The sequence below is a fragment of the Elephas maximus genome, chromosome 12 (assembly GCF_024166365.1).
Source record: "Elephas maximus indicus isolate mEleMax1 chromosome 12, mEleMax1 primary haplotype, whole genome shotgun sequence".
In the NCBI taxonomy this organism is placed as follows: Eukaryota; Metazoa; Chordata; class Mammalia; order Proboscidea; family Elephantidae; genus Elephas; species Elephas maximus.
Genome location: NC_064830.1, coordinates 10,579,688 through 10,605,582, shown reverse-complemented (window position 1 = coordinate 10,605,582; position 25,895 = coordinate 10,579,688). Strand labels below are relative to the sequence as shown.

The following is a 25,895-nucleotide window of genomic DNA, read 5'->3' as shown; positions in this document are numbered from 1 at the left end:
TAATTGAAATAGCAATAGTAAATTCTAGATTATAGTAGCTCCAAGCATCTCAAGGCTCTTCACTTGTGAGCAGTTTTAAAATAGGTTTTTTATTCCATTAAACCACAAGAGAAACAGGTATTGAATTTTTTTGAATAAATAGTAGTGGATACGTTGAGAAGCAAGTTTGTCTTGCTTATAGCCAGCACCACCTCCACCTCCCAGATCCTCCTCCAAGAGCCCGAGGACTTAACTCCCCTACCCTGTCTCTCACCCCCTTAGGTTCCCTGTTTGAACAGGCCTTATTACAGTGTGAGGAGTGCTAGATTTTCAGACAAGAGATTTCGAATTCAGTCATGACCCCACCTCTGTTGAGCTGGGTAGCTTTGAGCAAATTTCAACCTCTCTGAGGATTGGTTTCTTCCTTCCTATAATTTGATTGATGACTCAATGACATAATGGATGAGAACATGTTTTGTGAACTATTCTAGCTTTACAAATTTTAAAGAGACAAACCTTTTCCTATGGCTCATAAAGTCTCCAGAGAAATTGCAGACCAAATAAAGGTCACAATGCAAATTCTGGTTGGGGACTACCCGGCAAAGTTCAAGTACGGGCTGATCCCATCCTAGATCTAGAAAAGAAACTCTACTTAAGGCTGGCCAGAAGGCTGCTGGTCCACTTGAGCTAAGAGCCCACAGACTCTTTTCAAGTAGGGCCAAATCTATCACAACCTACGGAACTGACTTAGCTCCTAGAGAGGTAGACTCTCTGGGCCAACTGGACCCACACAGGACCACCTGAGCAAGTCCCAGAAGACACAGTCAGGGTCTAAAGAACAGTCTTCAATTCTAGGACAGTAAATTCAAATGGAGATTCGATGTCTATGGATATAAAAAAGGCATTTTGTCCCTGAGAAAGCTGAAGTATCATTACAGACGCTTGTAAAGAGGACGCTCTCTATTTTTCTTCCTAGTATGTTAGTGAACACATTCAGTGATTTATACTGTTTTTCATATTTTTCAGATGGAGAAACCGAGGCACAGAGAAATTAAGTGACTTCACCACAGTCACAAGCTGGAGAGAACCAGGATTAGAACTTAGAGAGAACTCCTGACTCTCAAGCCTCTGTCTTGCCCACTGAGTCACGCTGCCTCCGTTCTTAGGAGAGAAGGCTTCCTGCAAGGTAAATGGTGGCCTCTTTCTTACCTCTGGTTGTGTGCAGAACAGCCTCTCACTGTGCACAGTGAGGTTTTATACTCTGCAGGTGGGTATAAAGTACTAAATCAGAGTATTAAGATTTTCTAGCATGGCAGGGATGTCTGTTCTAGACCAGCATTGTCAGCAAAGTACTCCCTTACGCAATGAAAACTATCCAACATAAGAGCCCTTCATTCTCTACCTCAAAACCTCTTTCTATCATCACCTTTTCCATCTGCCTCTTATTCTCTCACAAAGTATGTCCACTTTTCTTCTTCAAAGCCCTTATTCCATTTTTTGCCTTCTCTTCCTTTGTATAGCTATTCCCTCTTCCTCTCTGATAGGTAGACCTTATCTTGAGAATAAATAAATAAATAAGAGAGAGACATTTCCTTCATCCCTGCTCCACTCCTGCTCTAGCTTTTACTTATCTCTGTCCTTTTAAAGTCTGTCTCAGGCAAAGCACTCTCAACCTAAGGCCTTGCCTTTCTCACCACCTGTTTATTGCATAGTTTCTTGAAATATGAAAGTATTTCTACTTTTCTCCTGAGATTCTCTTTAGAAATCCACCATTGTTCACACAACGTCAGGGGTGCAAGGGGTTTAAGCATCAGCTAGTTCCACATCCCATCATCTAATGGATAAAGATTTGGTATACCAACCCCACAGCCAGAAACACACTTATGTTTCACTGCATCCTAGTGATGGACAATACGGAACCACTAACGGACTTTGGAAACCCTGGTGGCGCAGTGGTTAAGAGCGTGGCTGCGAACCAAAAGGTCGGCAGTTTGAATCCACCAGCTGCCCCTTGGAAACCCTGTGGGGCAGTTCTACTCTGTCTCGTAGGGTTGCTATGAGTTGGAATTGACTTGACAGCAACAGGTATTTTTGCTTTGTTTTGGTCTGGTTTTTAATGGACTTCATCCAGTCCACAGCCTTCAAGATTTTGTGATCATAACTTGCATGATCCTTCCTTGTCCCTCTCATTCCTTCTAGAACTTTTTGCTCTCTTGCCTTATGTTACATGTTGTTTCTTGAGGTTTTGTTCCTATCATTTGGGTGACTCTTCTGTCAAAGCATTTTTGTTTTTTTCTGCTCTCTAGAAGCTTCCTGAGGTGAGGGGCACTGTCTTAGGTCCTGGGTGCTACTGTAACAGAAATACCACAAATAGGTGACTTTAAAGTACAGAAATATATTTTCTCACAGGTTAGGAGGCCAGCAATCCGAATTCAGAGCCTGGCTCTGTGGGGAGATCTTTGTCAATTTCAACTTCTAGTAGACAGCAATCCGTAGAGTCTTGGGCTTGTAGACTCACCTACCTCTGTCCTCATCAAATAGCTTCTGTCTTCCCTTGTTTCTGTGCCTAATCTGTTCTTTTTATAACTCAAAAGTGATTAGGTTTAAGACACACCCTATACTTGTATGACCTCATTAACACAACAAAAAACCCTATTCCCAACTGGGACAACATGCAAAGGTATAGGTGTTGAGATCCCAACAAATATTTTTAGGGGAGACAATGCAATCAGAACAGGTTCTCCCACATATGTTATGAACTTTCACATCCATCTGATTCTTATTTTATAGAGGGTGACTTTTTTTTATAGATCATGAAATTGAGACTTAAGAAGGTAAAGGAACACAGTAAGTGAAAAAAATATAACTCAACTCAGGTTTTTTAAAAAGTTCAAGTCTAGCATTCTGTCTCTAAAATTCATATATGTTGCCCATTTAATCATTTCAAAGCATTTTCATTTTGGAAAATTTTCTGTGGAGTAGTATATTTTGCCTCCCCTGAACATAGACATGTATTTCACAAACTACATATTCAGCCACTTGTAGACATAAACGTCTCTAACTTTTCTATTTTTAATTCTTTTAATATTTTCCTTCTCTAAAAAACATAAAATAATTTTGAAAAAAAACCTTAACTTTTTATAAACCAGAAAATCGCTAGGATAATTTCAAATACCTATATTAATGGACAGTTTCTGTTACAGGCTTTCCAATGTTAAAATATCTATGAATTTTTACCTGTATTTTTCTTCAAAAATTAAATCTGGGAGAAGTAAAGGGTGGGAAGTGCTGATATAGACCAGGTACAGTCTCAGAAGAAGTTTTGCAAATCTACTCATGAATATATAACATTGTATACTACGTATTAAAAGCAACTCCTTAGTCACATTTATAGTTTTAATAACTATCAAAAGGAGATGTATTTTGGGCTCTTATTTTTTCACCTCCACCTTAATTATACAGTCATGTGTTACTTAATGTCCACTATGTATTCAGTGAAATAGGTCATTATGTGTTTTGTTCGTTGTGCAAACACCTGGGTCCTAGGGGCTCCCAGGCACACAGCTGCCTGGGCTAAGCTTCTGCTGCTGAAGCCTCAGGTGAGCTCTCAGCTGGGCCCCGCCCCGTGTACCTGCAGCCCCATGAAGGCCACTGCTGCAGGGAGGCTCAGGGGTGGGCCTGGGCAGAAGGGGAGCAGTCTAGGCAACCCCAGTGAGCCTGCCCCAGCCGGGCCCAGGATGCCTGCTGACCTTGCACACTCAGGAGCAGGATCGGGTACCCACTCTTCCCAGGCAGGGGTGCCTGTTCCCGCTGGTGGGGGGTGAGCAGGCATATCTGAGTTCCAAGGGACATCAAATGGCACATGACTGTATATCTGTGGAGCCCTGGGAGCACAACGGTTAAGTGCTTGACTGCTAACCAAAGGGTTATAGGTTTGAACCCACCAATGGCTCTTAGGAAAAAAAGACCTGGCCATCTGCTCCTGTAAAGATTATAGCATAGGGGACCCTATGGGGCAATTCTACTCTGTCCTAAAGGGTCACTGGGAGTCAAAATTCACTCAATGGCACACACCACAACAATTACATACATATACATACATACAGAAACCCTGGTGGCATAATGGTTAAGAGCTATAACTGCTAGCCAAAAGGTCAGCAGTTCAAATCCACCAGGCACTCCTTGGAAACCATATGGGGCAGTTCTACCCTCTCCTATAGGGTCATTATGAGTTGGAATAGACTTGATGGTAATGGTTTTTAGATATATGTGTGTATATATATGTACACACACACACATATATCAATTAGAGTCAACCCTCTGTATCTGTGGGTTCTATATCCTCAGATTCAACCAACCACTGATTGAAAATATTCAAAAAAAAGTTCTAAAAAGCAAACCTTGAATTTGCTGAATCGACAGGAATGAAATGATGTGCAGCACCCCCTGGTGTAGCCTCCCACCATTTCACAGTTCCTGTCTCTCTCCAGCACTTGTCATTGGAGCATTATTCACCTCCATCTTGTTGTTTTTCCCTAAATAATACATTGTATTAGGTAACAATACATTGTATTAGGTATTATAAGTAATCTAGAGATGATTTAAAGTATACAGGAGGATGTGCGTGGGTTTTATGCAAATGCTACACTGTTTTATATAAGGGGCTTGAACATTGTTGGATTTTGGTATCCACTGGGATCCTGGAACCCTGTCCCCACAGATGCATATACCAAGAGACAACTGTATTCATTAGAGAAAGGAGAGATTATTGTCGGCCAGCAACATCAGATACCACTTCACAGAGGAGGCAGGATATATCTCAGAGTATAGGTGGACACAGCAGCAAGGGGGGGTGACAGAGCCAGACTGAAGTTGTGAAGATGAGAATCAGCCCAGTGAGAGCCCAGGAGGGGACTGAGGCCGTTGCAGTGAGGGTTTAGACAGGCTGCACTGGGAAGCAAGGCCCAGTAAGTAATCATAACCAGGTCATAGGAGACCTTGAGAACCAAGGAATCCTTTTGAAATGACTGAATGGATTACCTGAATGTGGCGAAGTGGTCAGGAGGTCAGCTTTTACCCAAAAGATCGGCAGTTCAAGTTTACCAGCTGCTCCTTGGAAATTCCATGGGGCAGGTCTATGCTGCCCTATAGGCTTGCTGTGAGTTGGAATCGACTCGATGGCAAGCGATTTGGTTTTGGTTTTTGGTATGGAAAAAATATCATAAGCAAAGTCAAAGTTACAAACAATAAGCTGGAAGGAAACACTTGCAGATGATAAGACAGGCAAATGGGTTAATACTTGTCATATACAAAGAGCTGTTTCAAATTTCACCGAAGAAGAAATGCAAAAGGGCAAAATATGAAAAAATGTTTAACCTCATAAATCAGGAAAAGACAATACAAGCAACAATGAGATACTTTGTTTCACTCAACAAACATTAAAGACTGATGTGATTCGTTTGTGCTGAGGACCTAGAGGAACAGGCATGAGGTTACATTACTAAAAAGTGCATGGGTTTTTATGTTTTTTAATAGTTAACTGACAATATCATTTTAGAAAACTGTTTTACCAAATTATGTGCAAAGATGTGTATAGAGTGATATTTATTGCAACATTTTTATAGTGACATAAAACAAGTAAAATACTCTGAATGTCCGTTAGTTGGGAAATTTATAAGGGTGGTTAAATAACTAATAGTATATGCATTCTGGGAAATAATTATGCAACCATTAAGAAATAAGTTTAATCTATAAGTATTGACCTGGATATGTATTTGCGTCTTTTGATCATTGAAAAATAGCAACTTACAGAAAAGTTTGTGTATAATGGAGGCTGTGTTTGTAAACAATAAATATATTTTCAAAATGCTCTATTTACTCATTGTGTTTTAGTAGTATAGAAAATGTGGGTTACCTCTTGGAGATGAAATTGGCTAGAGGGACAGGGAGCTAAGACCTTTTGCTTTATTTCCAACTGCACTGTTTGCTATGTCACTGTATGTACTTCTTTTGATCATTTTTTTTAATCCAATAATGTAAAAGAAGAAAAGAAAAGCAGGTATACCTGTTTAGACGAGTTTGTCAACAGGGAACCATTCTGGACTCTTAAACTAGGGGAAGCCATGATGGAAATGGGATGATAATATTACAGCTATAAACATAGTGGATTAACCAGGAAGCAAACTAGAGATGAGAAGAACTACTGGAAGACTATTGCAATAATTCAATCTTGATAGGATAAGGGTTTGAACTAGTGTGATATCCAGGGTGATGGAAGGAAAAGACCTAACAAAAAAACAAAACCATAACAAAAAACCAGAACCTGATAGATGATTCGATAGGAGAGTGAAGAAAAGAAAAGGAAAAAAAAAAAAAGGCATATGATTTTAAGGCTTAAGACTGAAAGAATGATTGCTTCATTTATTCAGCAAATAGGTATTGAGAAATACTGGACTGATGCTGGGATATTACAAGATCGCTTCTCACAAGATGCTTATAGACCAAAGGAGGAAAATCATTCTACCATAATCCAGGGACACAAATGTCTAATAAAGAAGTTTACAAAATGCTGAGGGAGAAGAGAGCTGCGAGTAACAACTAAGGTGCAATAGAGAGAAACGATGTGGTTGGGGAAAGGGCATTGTGCATTAGAAAGAAATATTTTGAATGTGGGTTTAAAATAAATTTGAGATAGTAATACTCTACAGAAATGTAGCTAGAAATGTAGAATCATAGATTTAAGGGAGAGTTTAGGGGTAAAACACTGGTTTGAGGTTCTTCACTGTGGAGGGAATAATGGAAAGAGAAATTCTCCTCTGAGCAGTATAAACATGATAGCAGTGGGCCCAGGAGGGAACACTGACAGTTAAAACCAGTATCTGACATCAGGGAGATAATAATTTGGGAAAGTGATCGATAGTAGCAAACGCTATCCAGAGGGATGAGAACTGATACAGCTTTGGGGATTCAGGAAATAGGTCACTGGTGCTTATTAAAAGAATGTATTTAGAAGTGATACTAGGACAGGAAGGACCCCTGGTGGTGCAGTGGTTAAAGCACTTGTCTGCCAACCAAAGGGTAGATGATTTGAACCTACCAGCTGCTCCATGGGAGAAGATGTGGCAGCCTACTTCTCTAAAGACTACAGACTTGGAAACCCCGTGGGGAAGTTCCATTCTGTCGTATAGGGTCCCTATGAGTTGGAATCCACTAGACAACTACAGTTCGGTGTTTTGTTTTCTTTTGTTTTGATCGGGACAGGGCCCAAACTGCATGAGAGAGGAAGTAAGTTACGAAGGTGTACAGCATTGTTTGAGACGCTTGGCAGCAAAGGAAGAAGGCAAGACATTTGTTAAAAGAGTCAATGAGGTCGGAAGATGTTTTTATGCGATGGAGGGAGTCTCAGCCTAACCAAAAACAGGAGGGGAAAGGCCAGATGAGAGGAGCAGACTGAACATGCTAGAAAGAAGGGTTAGGAAGAGAATGAACCCTCGACAGTCACCTTTTTGAAAAGTAATCTAGCAAAACCATCAATGGACTAAGATAAAAAAAGCAAACCTGTTACCATCGAGTCAATTCCAACTGATAGCGACCCTGTGGGGAGGTAGAATATGTGGAGGACACCTCAGTGTGAATTCTAGCTCTAGTGTTCTTTTTGTCTAGCTGGGTAACCTTACACCAACTTGCTTAACACAGTAAAGCCTCTTTCTGTAAATTAGAGACAATAGTAGTTCCACCCACATGTCGTTGTCGTAAAGCAGAAGTGAAATAATGTATGAAAAGGACCTGGAACCACACCAGCAATGGTAGGAGCTCAATAAGTGGTTGTGATTTTTGGATCAAGATTACTGATGGGAAGAGGAGTTTAGAAGGGAGGCTTCTTACTCAGAGACTGCCTGGAAGGAGGTATCAAAAAGAGACCTCTAGCAGATAAGCATATATGACTCCATTGGAAGGCGCTATTCTTTTTTGTAAGGAAAATAGCAAGGTCATTTAATCAGAAGGGTGGAAAGAACAAAGCTTTTGAGGGGAGAGCATGTCTCAACTAGCCACTGAGGAGGCTAAGCCTAGACTATAGAATAGTCAGGGAGACACAAAGGAAGGGTAAGCTTTGTCCAAGGGCCCAGATGGCTAGACATCAAGCTACCTGGACAGAGCTCTGCTCTTTATTCCAATATATGCCCAGTGCAGGAAGTGCTGAGGAGGGCATTGACCGTGCTTCCTTGCATGGCTTTGATATAGCCTGAGATGGGCACTACCAGGACTAGACTCAGTAATGTTAAGATCTAGCATTCTGCATTTATATTGAATCGTTATTTATTTTCTAGAACACTTGCAAAGCTGTTTTCTCCTTGATTCTCCCCAAATTCTTGGGATATACATGGGTACTATTATTCACATTTTTATAGGTGAGAAAACTAAAGACATGGAGTTAGATAATTTGTCAAAGATTGTACAGCTAAGAAGAAAGAAAGACATAAGAAAGAAAGGTTGGTCTGGGGAGTTGAGCTCCAGACCAAGGCTTTACTCAGTGCTCTAAACTGCCTTCCATACAGCCCATAGTGATTTTTATATTTTGGCACTCACTTCATTTTATCTTACGTTACAGTTTGTCGTTTGAGTATCTGTCTTCCTCAGTAATTTACCAACTATTGAAGTATCTCTTATTTACAGGTGGCGCAGTGGTTAAGAGCTACAACTGCTAACAAAAAGGTCAGCAGTTCAAATCCACCAGCTACTCCTTGGAAACCCTATGGGGCAGTTCTACTCTGTCCTATATGGTCATTATGAGTCAGAATCAACTGTATGGCAACGGGTTTGGCTTGGTTTTGGTTTTATTTACAAGAAACTTTGCCATACATAGAAGAACCAGTAAGCACAGTAAAGAATTAGAAAAAAATCTTACCCTCAGGAAACAGTTACAGGTTTGTAAATAGTTTTTAAGTTTGTATGTAAGTAGCTGCAATACAGGCGAGAAAATGCAGAGTGCAGAGGAGAAAGGTGTAAGCTCCTTAGGAAAGATACCTGGTCTTCTTCGTTCTTTCTCAGCAGAATTGCATGGAAGGAAAGAAGGAGAAAGGGATCTTAGTTATGCTTGTAGCCCGCTACTGTTTTCTCTTGACCATGCTTGCTATCTGTCCTGCAGAGAATTGATTAAAACCAAACCCATTGCCTTGAGTCAGTTTCAACTCGTAGCAACCCCACAGGCAGAGTAGAATTGCCCCGTAGGATTTCCAAAGCTGTAATCCTTACGTCCACATCTTTCTCCCGAAGAGTCGCTGGTGAGTTCGAACCGCTGAACTCCTGGTTAGCAGCTGGGCGCTTAACCATTGCACCACCATGGTGCCTCAAGATATTGATTAGAGGTTCCCAAAGGCCTGAGATTAATGATTTTGATTTCAGTCCCGACTTGTCTGAAAAAGTGCTGACTAAAAAGCGCTAAATGATGCTTAGCTTACCCTTTTTGAATCTTCGTTCTTTAATATTTTTGAAGTTTCCCCTAATATGTAGGAATATTAACTTCTAAAAAAAATTTCACTTTTTTTTTCTCTGCAGAGCTTCTGTGATCCTTAACTAACTTCTGTCCTTATTGTCAAGAAGGCTTGTCCACCTCCATACTATCTATAAAGAAACTGTGGTATTTTTATTTAGTACGACTCGGCAAATATTTATTGAGCAACTCCTCTGTGCCAGGCACCATGCCGGGAGCGAGAGAACACCGGGATGAATAATGCATTGTTCCTGTCCTAGAATATCCACGCTGTGGATATTGGGGTTGGGTTTCTCCTGGTGTGTTGATAGCTCCAGGGAGCTAACTCTTCTATGAAGTGACCCATTTCCCCCAGTTTCCAGAATTACAGTTTCTATGAAGGCACCTCTGCTATTCAATTTTCTAGGCTAGGGAATTTAAAAGTCTTACACCTATTAAAAATAAAGAACTTGTTGGATTAAGGGAGATTGTTAAGAGTCCAAAGGAAATGCTTTCAACCAAAAAAGAATGTTATACTCTCCACATGATATGGGGCCCTGGTGGCGCAGTGGTTAAGAGCTCAGCTGTTAACCAAAAGGTCGGTAGTTTGAATCCACCAGCTGCTCCTTGGAAACTCTATGGGGCAGTTCTACTCTGTCCTATAAAAGGGTCGATATATTTGGTTTGGTTTGATTTTCACCTGATACCTACATGCAACCTGCATATACACACACGTATGCATGCACACACATACATTTTTCTGATTTTATAAATACAGCCAAATTTTGGCTATAGGAGTCATCATAGACACAGTGTGCTAAAGCCACAACCCCAGTGTACTGGTTCAGAGATGTAAAAGGCCAATACAAAATTGGATACTATGAAAGGTAATTTAAAAAAATATGCAAAGAACATCATCTTACCCTATGTAACAATTTCTTATGGCCATAACTTGGATATTATGTGCATTTCTGCTTGCTTTATTTTCTTTGGAAAAACATAATAGACCTAGGAAATTGAGGTAAGAAGAGAACAACAGACATTTCTTTGGCATCTATTATGTACCAGGTTCTATGCTAGATTCTTCATGAAAATCATTTCATCCAGTTCTCTCAGCCACCCGGTGAGATAAGTAGAAATTTTACACCTGAGAGAACTGAGATTCATAGAAGTTAATTTGTCCAGCATCATGCAGTTAGTAAATGCAGAGCCAGTATTCAAACTGTAGGCCATCTGCCTCTATAATGTATGGTCTTTTTACCCCAGTGCACATGACAGTGAGCGCCTAGAGGGATCAGATGAGGGGAATGAGTGCCGACATGGTGGGATCTAAAAATATCAAGACATTTCAATCTGGAAAGCCAGAGGATTAGAGGGGCTTTGCTACCTACCTGTGAAACCATGAAAGGCAGACTCAGAAACACTCAGAATCCTTACAGTACCACGGGTCCACTTTCCATTCATCCACTTCAGTTAGGCAGCCACTCGATATTTACAGAGTCCTTGCTGTGGCCAGCTCTTTCAGAGGTGCAGGAGATACGAACCTGAACTTGGCATGGTCTCTGCTATGAATGGAGTCCTTGGGTGGTGCAAACAGTTAAGTACATGACTACTAACAGAAAGAACCAACCCACAGGCACCCCAGAAGAAAGACCTGGAGACCTGCTTCTGAAAGACCACAGCCTTAAAAACCCTACCTGCAGTTCTACCTAGCAACATACGGGGTTGCCGTGAGTCTGAACTGACTTGAACGCTACTAGTTTAGCTTGATTTTTTTTTTTTTTCCTACCATAAAGATTCTCATAGTTTGTATGAAAGATGGTTACATAAACAAGTATTTTAAGATAAAATTATAATTACTTCTTGAAGGCATATGCAAAGTCTTTGGAAACTTGTTCAGAGTAACTTTCAGAAAAAAAGAAAAGAATATTAAAGAATGTGTTATGCTCAAGAAATTGAATGAACACAAAATTTAAATAAATTATTAAACCGTTGAACAAAAGTCCATATAGTAGAAACATAAATGGCTTCTGGGAGAAGCTGACATATTCTGAACCTTTAACATTTGTGGTAACACTATCAATCTAGCCCTCTGAAGTCCCATGCCTTGGACTGCTGCCAATAAAAGTTCTGACTAACTGGATCCTGAGTCCTGACACCCAGCATGGGAATACTGTTCATATGAAAATTCCATAAAATCCTACTAAAGTTCATATTGTTACCTGTTTAGGGTCTGTGCCCTGAAGCAGTTGAGCCCATGACTCCATGTCAGAAAGAGTGAGAAAGTTTGTTTAGGAGGTACCCACCACTGGGAATCCAACAGTAATGCAGACTGTCTCTCTGGAGTCCCAAAAGGCTTTTTTACATTAGAGCTTATACGTGATTTTTACAAAGGTTGGAAGTGTCTTTGTAGCCCGCAGATGGCATGGCCGGAGAAGTTATTCATTACAAGGCAATGACAAAAGACTCTTTATCAGACTAAAGAGATACATGCCAGACATCTCCTTATCAGGCTAAAGATAGACATGTCAGACACCTGGGCTCCAATTTCTCTGGGGGGACTTTTAAGTCACAGGTGGTCAGACAGAACAAAACAAAGTTATTAGCATTCAGATCAAAACAAAGAACAAAGTTATTTGCATCACATCATTAACAAAGTCATTAACAAAGGTATGCGGAAAGGAGAAGGCAGGCAGAGGAAGGAGAAAAACTTATAGGTTCATCATGGCATTAGTTACGTCAAGCTCTCAGTCACCCATTCTGAAAAGGAGAAAACATGCTGGGGAGTATTAGGGTCAAAATATATTTTAGGTCTGGCTTCTGCATGGTGTAGAGGCCTTGAGATTTAGATGTTCTGCTTTGCCTTCCTTAGACTCAGTTATATCAAGCATAAAAAGCACTGGACAAGGAGGCTCGGGGAATTGTATTCCTTCTACATTCACCCCACGTGAAGCCTGGAACAAGTCAGACATCCTGCCTGGGCCCCAGGCCTTCCGACTTAGATTGTGCTGGATCAGGAGCGACGAGTCAAGTACCTGAAGCGGGTGGGCAGTTGTAAACAAATGAAGCCCACTGGATCTGGATAAAAGACCTTAGGGTAGGATGGGGTCAATGGTGCTGAAGAAAGCATAGCGTTCTCTAGGGAAACGGTGCTACTCTAACGATTGTGGCCAAGAGAAATTTAGCGACAGCCTTTTCAGATTGTCATATTTTCCAGAGAAATCAAAAGCCCAGATTTTTATATATAGCTTCCAGATGTTTAAATGTTAGCTCAGTTTTTAAACACCATGAGCCTAGAGAACGCGTGCCTGGATACTGGCACCTTTACCACAAGCTTATGAAGGTTTCTCTCAGCCCTAAAATTCTAGGATTTCATGTGTTTTCTGCCAGGACTTGCTGGTGGCATAAATCGATGGAGAAGTAATGAGGAACACATTCAAATTCAGAAAATCATATTCTTAAATGCAAATATATATTTATTTCCTTTCTATTACACTTGGGGCCAAAAGAGCAAAAATTACTTACCTCCCCCCAAAAACTTTGTATTTTCTATTTGAATGGTACCTGATTTGATATTTCACCAAAAGTTCTGAAAATGGGTACTTCCCCTGCTCAACAACCACTCTCCTGCATTTAAAAGGAAATGTCACACTGTGATTGCAAACACAGTTGTGAAATATAAAATAACCTTCAGCTTCTCGGGTTGTTAACACTTACTGTGAACTAATAAAGCTTCAAAATAGCTCCAGGTTGTCTATGGGTCACCACTGTCATTTCTTCCATTGGCATCTGCTTCCCCAACTGGCCTGAGACACGCTCTGCAGGAGTAGATTCCAAAGTAAATTAAAATCTCCTTTTTCTGTCCCAGAATGCTTCTCCCACAATTTCTTCTTACAGGTGTTTTAGGTGCCTATCAACTTTTATGATAGACAATATAAATCGAGGAACAGATTTTTCATGGATGCAACATGTCTAGATCTTCCTTTATTTGAATAAAATCAAACATCAATTTGTTGCTGGTGTTGTTAAAATATAACTACGGCCTTGATTACCCCTTAGTCATCTTTGAAGGCTGTGAAACTTTTGTTTAGTTTTATACTGGTTTCTAATATTTCATTAGCTTCTCAGATTCTACTGTTGTTGTATAGAATCCCTCCCTGGATGAAGAAAACCCAAGGTTTTCTTATCAGCAAATACCCTGTGATTTCTTTTGAAATTATAAAAGATTTCTCATAGTTTTTAAGCTCCCCTTCTGGCATAAAATCAAATGATTGAATGCAGCAGGAAAGCACTCATATTTAGCCTTCCATGGATGTTGAACTTCTCATGGCATACCCATGATTCTTATACAAATAAATGTATCTCTTTGGACTGCATCCAGAGTAGAATATTTTTTTTTTGCAGCATTTTATTTGTATGATGAAAGTTTTAAAAACTAATAAGGTCATCAATAAATGGTAATTAACACTGTAGCTAACCAAGAGAAGCATCAGCTCATTATAATTTTTTTATTCATTCATTCACTGCTTGAACCAATATTTACGGTGTTCCTACTATGTGCTGTTGTTGTTAGGTGCCGTCGAGTCAGTTCTGACTCACAGCGACCCTATGCACAACAGAATGAAACACTGCCCGGTCCTACGCCATCCTTACAATCGTTGTTATGCTTGAGGTCATTGTTGCAGCCACTATGTCAATCCACCTCGTTGAGGGTCTTCCTCTTTTCCGCTGACCCTGTACTCTGCCAAGCATGATGTCCTTCTCCAGGGACTCATCCCTCCTGACAACATGTCCAAAGTATGTAAAAAGCAGTCTCGCCATCCTTTTCTCTAAGGAGCATTCTGGCCGCACTTCCTCCAAGACAGGTTTGTTCGTTCTTTTGGCAGTCCATGGTATATTCAATATTCTTCGCCAACACCACAATTCCAAGGCGTCAACTCTTCTTCGGTCTTCCTTATTCCTTGTCCAGCTTTCACATGCATATGATGTGATTGAAAATACCATGGCTTGGGTCAGGCGCACCTTAGTCTTCAGGGTGACATCTTTGCTCTTCAACACTTTGAAGAGGTCCTTTGCAGCAGATTTGCCCAATGCAATGCGTCTTTTAATTTCTTGACTGCTGCTTCCATGACTGTTGATTGTGGGTCCAAGTAAAATGAAATCCTTGACAACTTCAGTCTTTTCTCCGTTTATCATGATGTTGCTCACTGGTCCAGCTGTGAGGATTTTTGTTTTCTTTATGTTGAGGTGTAATCCATACCGAAGGCTGTGGTCTTTGATCTTCATTAGTAAGTGCTTCAAGTCCTCTTTACTTTCAGCAAGCAAGGTTGTGTCATCTGCATAACCCAGGTTGTTAATGAGTCTTCCTCCAATCCTGATGCCCCGTTCTTCATATAGTCCAGCTTCTCGTATTATTTGTTCAGCATACAGATTAAATAGGTATGGTGAAAGAACACAACCCTGACGCACACCTTTCCTGACTTTAAACCAATCAGTATCCCCTTGGTCTGTCCAAACAACTGCCTCTTGATCTATGTAAAGGTTCCTCTTGAGCACAATTAAGTGTTCTGGAATTCCCGTTCTTCACATTGTTATCCATAGTTTGTTATGATCCACACAGTCAAATGCCTTTGCATAGTCAATAAAACACAGGTAAACATCCTTCTGGTATTCTCTGCTTTCAGCCAGGATCCATCTGACATCAGCAATGATATCCCTGGTTCCACTTCCTCTTCTGAAACCGGCCTGAATTTCTGGCAGTTCCCTGTCGATATACTGCTGCAGCCATTTTTGAATGATCTTCAGCAGAATTTTGCTTGTGTGTGATATTAATGATATTGTTCTATAATTTCCACATTCGATTGGATCACCTTTCTTGGGAATAGGCGTAAATATGGCTCTCTTCCAGTCAGTTGGCCAGGAAGCTGTCTTCCATATTTCTTGGCATAGATGAGTGAGCACCTCTGGCACTGCATCTGTTTGTTGAAACATCTCAATTGATATTCCATCAATTCCTGGAGCCTTGTTTTTTGCCAATGCCTTCAGAGCAGCTTGGACTTCTTCCTTCAGTACCATCGGTTCCTGATCTTATGCCACCTCTTCAAATGGTTGAATATCGACTAATTCTTTTTGGTGTAATGACTCTGTATATTCCTTCCATCTTCTTTTGATGCTTCCTGCATCATTTAATATTTTCACCATGGAACCCTTGACAACTCGAGGCTTGAATTTTTTTCTTCAATTCTTTCCACTTGAGAAATGCCGAGCGTGTTCTTCCCTTTTGGTTTTCCATCTCCAGCTCTTTGCACATGTCATTATAATACTTCATTTTGTCTTCTCGAGAGGCCCTTTGAAATCTTCTGTTCAGTTCTTTTACTTCATGAATTCTTCCTTTTGGTTTAGCTGCTTGATGCTCAAGAGCAAGTTTCAGAGTCCCCTCTGACATCCACCTTGGTCTTTTCTTTCTTTCCTGTCTTTTCAGTGACCTCTTGCTTTCTTCATGGATGATGTCCTTGATGTCATTCCATAACTTCTCTGGTCTTTGGTCGCTAGTGTTCAATGCATCAAATCTATTCTTGAGATGGTCTCTCAATTCAGGTGGGATATACTCAAGGTCATATTTTGGCTCTCATGGACTTGCTCTGATTTTCTGCAGTTTCAGCTTGAACTTGCATATGAGCAATTGATGGTCTGTTCCAGAGTTGGCCCCTGGCCTTGTTCTGACTGATGGTATTGAGCTTTTCTATCCACAGATGTAGTCAATTTGATTTCTGTGTGTTCCATCTGGCGAGGTCCATGTGTATAGTCGCCGTCTATGTTGGTGAAAGAAAGTATCGGCAATGAAGAAGTCGTTGGTCTTGTAAAATTCTATCATTAGATCTCCGGCATTGTTTCTATCACCAAGGCCATATTTTCCAACCACTGATCCTTCTTCTTTGTTTCCAACTTTTGCATTTCAATCACCAGTAATTATCAATGCATCTTGATTGCATGTTCGATCTATTTCAGACTGCAGCAGCTGATAAAAATCTTCTATTTCTTCATCTTTGGCCCTAGTGGGTGGTGTGTAAATTTGAATAATGGTCGTATTAACTGGTCTTCCTTGTAGCCACATGGATATTATCCTTTCACTGACAGCAATGTACTTCAGGATAGATCTTGACACGTTCTTTTTTGACGATGAATGCAACACCATTCCTCTTCAAGTTGTCATTCCCAGCATAGTAGACTATAGCATTGTCCGATTCAAAATGGCCAACACCAGTCCATTTCAGCTCACTAATGCCTAGGATATTGATGTTTATGCATTCCCTTTCATTTTTGACGATTTCCAGTTTTCCTAGAGTCATACTTCGTACATTCCAGGTTCTGATTGTTAATGGATGTTTGCAGCTGTTTCTTCTCCTTTTGAGTCGTGCCACATCAGCAAATGAAGGTCCTGAAAGCTTGACTCCATCCACGTCATTAAGGTCAACTATACTTTGAGGAGGCAGCTCTTCCCCAGTCATCTTTTGAGTGCCTTCCAACCTGGGGGACTCATCTTCCAGCACTATATCAGACAGTGTTCCGATGCTATTCATAAGGTCTTCACTGGCAAATGCTTTTCAGAAGTAGACTGCTGGGTCCTTCTTCCTAGTCTGTGTTAGTCTGGAAGCTCAGCTGAAACCTGTCCTCCATGGGTGACTCTGCTGGTTTCTGAATACCGGTGGCATAGCTTCCAGCATCTCAGCAACACACAAGTTTGTCGTACTATGTGCTAGGAACCTTTTTATTACAATGTATATTTGGTGGCGCAGTGGTTAAGAACTTGACTGCTAACCAAAAGATTGGCAGTTCGAATCCACCAGCCGCTCCTTGGAAACCCTATGGGGCAATTCTACTTTGTCCTGTAGGGTTGCTATGAGTTGGAATCAACTCCATGGCAACAGGTTTGGTTTTTTGTATATTTATTTAAAAGATAGAATCCTTCTCTTCATGATTTTTTTTTCTATATTCGAAAGACCAGGGATTGAGGGTCAGCTCTGTTACTGGTGAAGTGTGAGCACACAGCCATGAAAATGTCACCTAACTACACCAATAACAACAGGTAAAAGAGCGTCTTGGTTAAAAGCAAGGACTACAGAGGCATGGGCTCAAGTTTCAACTCTGTTACTAGCTACATGTTACTTAACTTAGCCAAGGTATTCTCTGTGCTTCAGCTTTCTCATCCTTAAAAAGAGGACAAGAATAATACCTCTCATGTAAAGTGGTGTTGATGACCATTAGGATTCATACGTATAAAGCATTTAGAAGAATAAGTCCTGGATAAGTGTTTGCCATTCCAACTCATGGCAACCCCTTGGGTGTCAGAGTAGAAGTGTACTCCACAGGGGTTTCTGTGGTTGATTTTTCAGAGGTAGATCCCCAGAGCTTTCTTCTGAGGTACCTCTAGGTGGACTTGAACCTCCAACCTTTCAGTTTGCAGCTAAGCATGTTAACCAATTGCACCATCCAGGGACTCCTATTATTATAAGTGTGCGAAATATTTATTAATTGAATAAATAAGCTACCATTTCTCATAAAAAACAGAGCTAAAATGTACCTAAAAGGGTTGCTATGAGGATTAAATAAGTTATATTTGAAAGTATTTTGCAAGTTAGAAATTGCCATACAGATAGAATTTTTTGGCAAAATATATATTATTGCTTATTTATGAAAATAAGTAATTTACGCATCAAAAGAAAAGTGCGCACATCTGTCAATGGCCAGATTATTCCTATTCAGTATTAGAATCTACTTAGGAACTTCCAAAAAGAAACAGACTTGCTGGTCTGACAGTGACTGGAGATACCCTGAGAGTATGGCGCCCAGACACCCTTTTAACTCGTGCTGAAGTCACTCCCCAAGGTCATCCTTCAGCCAAAGATTAGCTGGGTCTTTAAAACGATAACAAATCTGAGAATGTGCTTTGTGGTTCAGTCACGTATAACAGACTAAATGGGTACACCGCCCTGAAGCAAAGACAGGAAGGCAGAAAGGGACAGGAAAACTAGACGGATAGAAACAAAGAAACCAGAGTGGAGAAGGGAAGAGTGTTGACGCGTAGCAGGGTTGGCAGCCCATGTCACAAAACAATTTGTGGATTGATTGTTTAATGAGAAACTAATTTTCTCTGTAAACTTGCACCTAAAGCAAAATAAAAGAAACTTCCTAAGGGAGTTCATGGCTCAATATACTCCCAAAGATGACTGTAGTTTTATCTACGTTACTGAATGTCTGCTATATATCAAGAACTTGTGATAAAAATAAGATACTGCTCCTGGTCTGGAGAAGCCTGGAGGCCAGTGGAGTGAACCATGGTTTCAGTGTAGCTGGTGAACGTCCTCATGGCAGCATGAGTCACTGGCCCTTGGAGCAGGACTGAGGGTGGGCAAGGCATCTGGAGGAGTGATACCTACACTGGGTTTTATGGAGCAAGTGAAATAAAAAGAGGAGGCCAGGGGGAAAAACAAAGGGCGTTGTATGTGGAGGTGTTAGAGTCGTAACGAGATGTGGAGGCAACTGCCCTGGGCTTGGAGAGCAGTGGTGGATCTGGCTAGAGAAGCTTGTTAGCCGCACAAAGGAGGATGAATCTTACCCCATAAGCTAAGGGAAGCAAGCAGAGGGTTTTAAGTCAGGGACTAGGAGGGTGAGGTTTATTCCTCAGCTGTCTCATTCAGGTGGTAATATGGAGGATGGGTTTAAATTTGGAAACCCAGTAGATGCAAACCAGATACAAGGCTTTTCAAGTAGTCCCAGTGAGAGGATAAGGCAACGGCTGTTGCAGAGGAGGCCATAGGAGAGAAAGTCACTGTGTGCTCTGGTGGTATATTTGGGAGGTCGTGGTATTTGATGGGGGCACTGGTGGTGCAGTGGTTAGGAGCATGGCTGCTAACCTTAAAGGTCTGCAGCTCAAATTCACCAGGCATTCCTTGGAAACCCTATGGGACAGTTCTACTCTATCCTGTAGGTCACTATGAGTCGGAACCGATTCAGCAGCAATGGGTTTGGTTTTTCGTTTTGGTTTTTTGTTAGTTGATTGGATATTGATGTGGAGGATAAGCGGGTGGTGAGGGAGAAAATAAAGTTAAGCATGTCTCCCACGCATCTGCCTTGGGTGACTTTACAAATGTTCATTGCCACTAAGTGAGATGGGAAATACAGAAAACATATATCTATCATGACTCTTTTTAATCTGCATGTCTCTGTGTTCATGAGTGTATGTGTGTATGCCACTCTCAAAGGGAACATTTAAAGTTTTTAAAATGTTACCTTGATGGTTAAAGGCAGAAATAATTGTCCCCACTTGAACAGAAATTTCTCTTTCCCACCAAGGTTATTGGACTTAATCAACTAATATTTAAGGAACCCAATATTGTGCTGGGAGCCCTGGTGGCATGCTAGTTAAGAGCTCTGGCTGCTAACCAAAAGGTCAGCAGTTCAGATCCACCAGCTGCTGCTTGGAAACCCTATGGGGCAGTTCTACTCCATCCTAGAGGGTTGCTATGAGTTGGAATCGACTCCACGGTACCTTAAACACAATATTGTTCTGGGTGCTATGACACATATGAAGTGTATGTTTTGGACTCTGTTCGCACAGAATTTGAAAACTAGGTTGGACCTTCAAAATAAATGCACAAATTACTTATTTGGAGAAATATTAAGGGCTTGATTTTTTTAGTTGCTCCCGGTGCATAGAAGAGTTCAGAGAAAGGAAAGCTCTCTAGGAAATGGTCTAGTGAATGTTTCCTGCGAGACATGGGGCTAAGTGAGTCCTTAAAGAATAAACAGAATTCACTTAGGCAGGAAAGCAAAGAAGACAGTCAAGGGAGGAGAAACAGGATTTCAAAACGCAATAGAGTTCCTTTTTCTGATTCAACGTCCTGACCTTTTATCTGTTCATATCTTATATATGTGTATATATATGTGTGTGTGTATATATATATACGTATATATATATATACGTATATATAATATACATATATATATGCTGGAGCCCTGGAGGAACAGTGGTTAAGAGCTCTGGCGGCTAACCAAAAGGTCAGCAGTTCCAATCCCCCAGCTGCTCCTTGGAAAGCCTATGGGGCAGTTCTACTCTGTCCTATAGGATCGCTATGAGTTGAAATCAACTCGAAGGCAATAGATTTGGTTTTCATTTTGTTTTTTGTTGTGCTATCTCATTGTGGTTTTATTTATGTATTTTTATTTTGTTTTAGGTGAAAGTTTACAGTACAAATTAGTTTCTCATTCTAAGATTTATATTCAAATTGTTTTGTGGCGTTGGTTGCACTTCCTGCAAAGTGTCAGCACTCTCCCTCTTTCCCTTTCTACCCTGGGTGCCCAGTGTCTGTTCATACAATTTTCGTGTCCCTTCCTGCCTTCTCGTCTTTGTTTTTGGTCAAGTGTTGCCCAGGTGATCTCGTATACGTGACTGAACTAAGAAGCACGTTCTTCATGTGTGTTATTGTTTCTCTGGCTGAAAGGTGGACTTTGGGAGTGGCTTCGGTTCTGAGTTAGCAGGGTGTCTGGGGGCCATAGTCTAAGGGGTTCCTCTAGTCTCTGTCAGATCAGGAAATCTGGTCTTCTGTGTGTGTGTATGTCGTATGTTTAAAGTTATAAATTTGAGCTTTTATTCTTAAAATCCTGATTTAATAGGATGTCATTATAAACCGTTGTTCTTTTGCTTCAAAGAAATCAGAGTACACGAGTACAGAGGAAAATAAGGCTTTAAATATATGCTTCTATAATTTCTTAAAAGAGATTTTCTTTGTCAGTTATAGAATAGTCAGAGAAAATTTATCTATATTAATTCATTAATTTAACAAATATTTAGGGTGCTCCTTGGAAACCCTATGGGGCAGTTCTACTCTGCACTGTAGGGTCACTATGCGTCAGAATCAACTCAACAGCAAAAGGTTTGGTTTGGCTTTTTGGTTCACTATGTTCCCAAGCTAGTTGAAGTACTGGGGTGACAGCACTTGTGCTCTGGACAGTCGCTGGGGGTGAGGCGATGAGGTTTTTCCATCACCTGCTGAAGAACAGAATTGAGCCTGCAGCCTGAAGTGGAGACTTTCTCTCCCCTGTTCTCCATCTTTATCACAGCACTTGTCTATGTCTGCCTTATGTTATGGTTACTTATCTCTGTATGAAATTGTTAGCATGTCCAGGAGGGCAGGGCTGAGTCCAACTCCCAGCCCTAGCCCCAGCACCTGGTACAGAGGCCAGCACTTTTTCTTAAAATACATTGAATCAAATAAGAATCATAGAAGATGCTAACTTATAGTCTACATGACAGCCTGTAAGAACATGTTGTTGTTAGTTGCCATTGAGTCAGTTCTGACTCACTGTCATCCCATGTGTTACAGAGTAGGTCTGCTCTGTAGGGTTTTCTTGGATATAATCTTAACCGAAGCAGATCACCAGGTCTATCTCCTGCAGTACCACTGGGTGAGTTTGAACTGCCAGCCTTTAAGTTAGGAGTCAAGTGCAAGCCATATGCACCACCTACACATCTTGTAAGAGCAATCATAACACAATATCATATATGTTGTTGTTTAGCTGCCGTCAAGTTGTTCCCTGACTCATGGCAACCCCATGAACAACAGAACAAAACACTGCCTGGTCCTGCGCCATCCCCACGACTGGTTGTGGATAAGACCGTTTTGTTGCATAGGGTTTTCATCAGCTGATTTTCAGAAGTAGAGTGCCAGGCCCTTTTTCGTAATTTGTCTTAGTCTGGAAGCTCTGCTGAAACCTGCTCAGCAGTACAGCAACATGCAAGCCCCCACCGAGGGACGGGAGATGGCCACACATAAGGTGCGTTGGCTAGGAGTGAAACCCCAGCCTCCAGCATGGAAGGCAAATTATACCACTGAACCACCACTGCCCCCATATCTTATATAATGCCTTGTATTGTTGGTAAAGTGAAAATTATGGCAAAGACCATCATTACTTTGGGATTTTAGAAAGAAGTGAAACTAGCTCTTAACCACTGCACCACCGCAAAGATAGAAAAGTTTCTGTCCTTCTTGCTTTCTGCAGCGTGGTTATAGTCTTAGTTGTTTGGAATGATATAAGATTGGCGACAGAGACTAACCATAAGATAAGATGATGAGAGACAAGACAGAACTTCGTTGTGGTTGTTCTCTTCTTGCCTCTGTTGAGACCAACCCCCACCCACGCCCCAGACCCCACACACACATGCACACATACATACACAGGTGTTGGAACCAAGAGACCAGGCATATCCATTGAGTTCAGAGTTCAGCATGTCATTCTCTTTTGCGAGGTGCTTTAATTAGTAGTTTGTTCCAATTTTCGTGCTCTCACAGGTTGACTGTCAAGATGATGGATTTCCTCTCCAGTATGTCTATTACGGGACATTTTTTATTACAACCTATAGTTATTTTGATTGCTATTTTCTTAGGATTTGGAGCATTAGTCTTAAAGTGCTAAGTCCCAAATTAGGCACAGAAGCCTATTAAGAGTTTGAGCTACACTGTTTAAAAAGATTTACTCTCAGTGTCACTTGGTAATATTTGTATGAGTTTTACAGTCTTAAGATGTTAGAGCAAGCATGCATCTTAAATTTTCCAAGACTGGTTTGATTTCAACTATCTTATTGAGGCATGCCAGCAAATTCTCCAAATGTCCTATAACTTCCAGTAATGGGGCTTTTATCTCACAGACTGCATCCTACCCTAAGAAATGGTACAAGTATTATTTGTCAGGCCATGCGTCAATAATTTTTTGGAAGCAGGGGAATATGGCCACTCTGCTCACAGGGCTCAAAACACTTCCTGAATCTGTGAAAATGAAAAAGGTACACCTGCTGCATTATAATAATGAAAATGAACCTTCCAGTGTTTTTTCAAGAGTAAAGCAAAAATACAGGCAAATACAGATTTAAATACTTGCTGTATGTTTCGTACGTTTTCCTGCTCTCATAGTTGAATGTAAGTACCTAAAGGTTGCCCTTCAGAGTTCCATTTTAGGGGATAATTAGCAGAGGCCTGAGACCGATGACCAGAGTCCAAGGAGATCGAGACATCTGAAAGTCAAAATTTAACTTGCTATAGCACACACACCTTTTTAGAATTTAATGCTAAGGAATCTGTAACTCTACAAAGAGGGAGTGCTTTTTCTCTTCATTGTTAGGTTAAGGTCTTATTTAATAAGGACATGTTTTTATAATGATTTTCTAATTTTTTTATTCACATACTTAAAATTTACTTATTGACCAGTTCATAAAACAATTAACCTTCAAAGATCTTCATTCCCATGAACTTCAAATATTTGAATTCCTATACTATCCTGCATTTTCTGAAGAACAATACCCACAAAAATCACCCATGAGTGGGGATATATATAACACTTCTCCTCTTTATTTCTAAGTTTAGAGGAAGATGTTTTACTTCCGGTTCACCACAGAGAACCTCAAACTCTATACCATAGTGACAGATAGGACAATATGATAGCTGTATCTTCATCTTCCTTTTATTTATTAATTTTTTACCAAGAGAATTTTTATTTCATCAATTCGATTTCTCTTGCCTCTCTTGGGACCAACCCTTCCCCAGCCCACACACTCACACATACGCCCGTTCTTGGAGCAGAGGGGCTGAGGGCTACCCATTTCTTTTCTTAAGAAGGTAGTTTAACTGACTCATTCTCATCGATAAAGAAATAGAGAGAAAGAAGCAGATGAAAAATTGCAAGCCAATAGACCAAGATTTTTTATTTCTCTGTTACATTTGTCTAGTTTTTTCTTATTTTCATCCCATTAGATTGGATAACTGAAATTAAAAAAATTATAATTCATCATGCAATGAATTTTAAACCCACTCGTCTCGTATAACTCTTTTGCAACCTCTTTACAATAATGCTTTCTTTTCTTTTGATATGAATCCAAACCCATTGCCATCGAGTCGATTCCAACTCTTAGTAACCCTATAAGACAGAGTAGAGCCACCCCATAGGGTTTCCAGGGAGTGGTTGGTGGGTTCCAACTGCCGATGTTTTGGTTAGCAGCTGAGCTCTTAACTACTGCACCACCAGGCGTATGATAGAAATTACAAATATTTTAATGTGTTTGCACTCCATCAAAGTCAATAAAAACCAGAAAATTTTGGAAAGCAACTTTTAATCATTGGAGTACTTTTTTAAAACACTATTTAAAGATGACTGGAATACATCATTTCTTATTCTTGATGATCTTAAAAGTAGATTTTTATGGGTCAAAACTTCCTTGAGTTTGAACTGAAATATGGAAACATTTTCTATCAGTAAAGTTGCATATGTATCAGGTCAGTTCTCAGTTACTAAGAGACAATAATTTGGAGAAATGTAAGCACATGGAGTAAAATCTGCATATAGAATAATCTACACACTTCATTTTTCCAGAAGTTTCTAGTTTCTTCTCATTATACCTTTTGTCAGACTTTCTTACCAGGCACCCAGCTTAGTAAATTGAGCTTCAGCTTCTGTCCTTCCTCCAATCCACTCTTCTTGGTGGTGCTAATGAGCAGTAAAATGACCAAAAGGTGAACAGCAAGAGGTGAAGGATAGGGTCTGGATAATTGACAAAATGGATAATTGCTTTCTGAATAATTGAGAAGCAACTATGGTAGAGGAAGGAGAAGTGGAGGTCAGTTTCTACATGTAAAAGTAGGAGCTGTCAACAATATAGAGCATGGTCTATCTCTCTTGTCCCTGTTCTTGCTGCAAAGGCTCTGCCAGTAAAACTCAGTGGTGAGCGGGGAGGCTCAGGCTGGGAGAACATTAAGAAGAGAATGTTGGTGGACTTTCACAGTCTTGTGATCCAAAGTGTAGTTCCTCCACTGGGATTCACTGTTCTAATCTGAAGTAGTAGTCAGTATCAGATGGAAGCTTTCTAGGGTTTGAAAGAATTTTACTGCATTTATGAGTTTTTGATCTATTTACTATTAGGCTACATTTACTAAGGCTCAACTTGAACAAAGGGTGCATTGTATGGGTGAGGTGAGGAGGAGGAGATCAAAGTAATAAAATAAACCCTGACTCCAAGTGAAAATTTTAGATATTAAAAAATAATACACTTGTTCTCTTGTCAATAAATCTTTCTCATAGCTTTTGTTGGTTAAAAGTAGCTTTTGTAAATTCAAGTCTTTTCTTTTATGGGAGTATAAAAGTTTCAGCCCATAAAAATCCATGTGTCAAGATCATCAAGAATTAGAAATTATATATTCTAGTCATTTTTAAAGGGTCGCTATGAGTCGGAATCAACTCGACAGCACTGGGTCATTTTTAAACAGTATTTAAACAATGCAATTCAACAATTTAAAAAATTGCTTTTAAAATGTTCTGCATTTTATAACACAGTTTATAAAGAAAATGTTCTACATTCTACTTTGTTGAGTAGCATTTGGGGTCTTAAAAGCCTGTGAATGGC

At 40.4% G+C, this 25,895-nt stretch overlaps 1 protein-coding gene across 4 annotated transcripts in view; it reads left to right on the top strand.

Moving 5' to 3' along the window:
• The window catches only part of MYT1L (myelin transcription factor 1 like), a 529,823-nt gene that overhangs the window by 280,220 nt on the left and 223,708 nt on the right, over positions 1-25,895 (top strand). For all 4 annotated transcript variants that reach the window (XM_049902577.1, XM_049902576.1, XM_049902575.1 and 1 more), the window contains exon 4: positions 1,006-1,165. The gene's annotated coding sequence lies outside the window, so the exon portion shown is untranslated. The remainder of the gene's footprint in view (positions 1-1,005; positions 1,166-25,895) is intronic.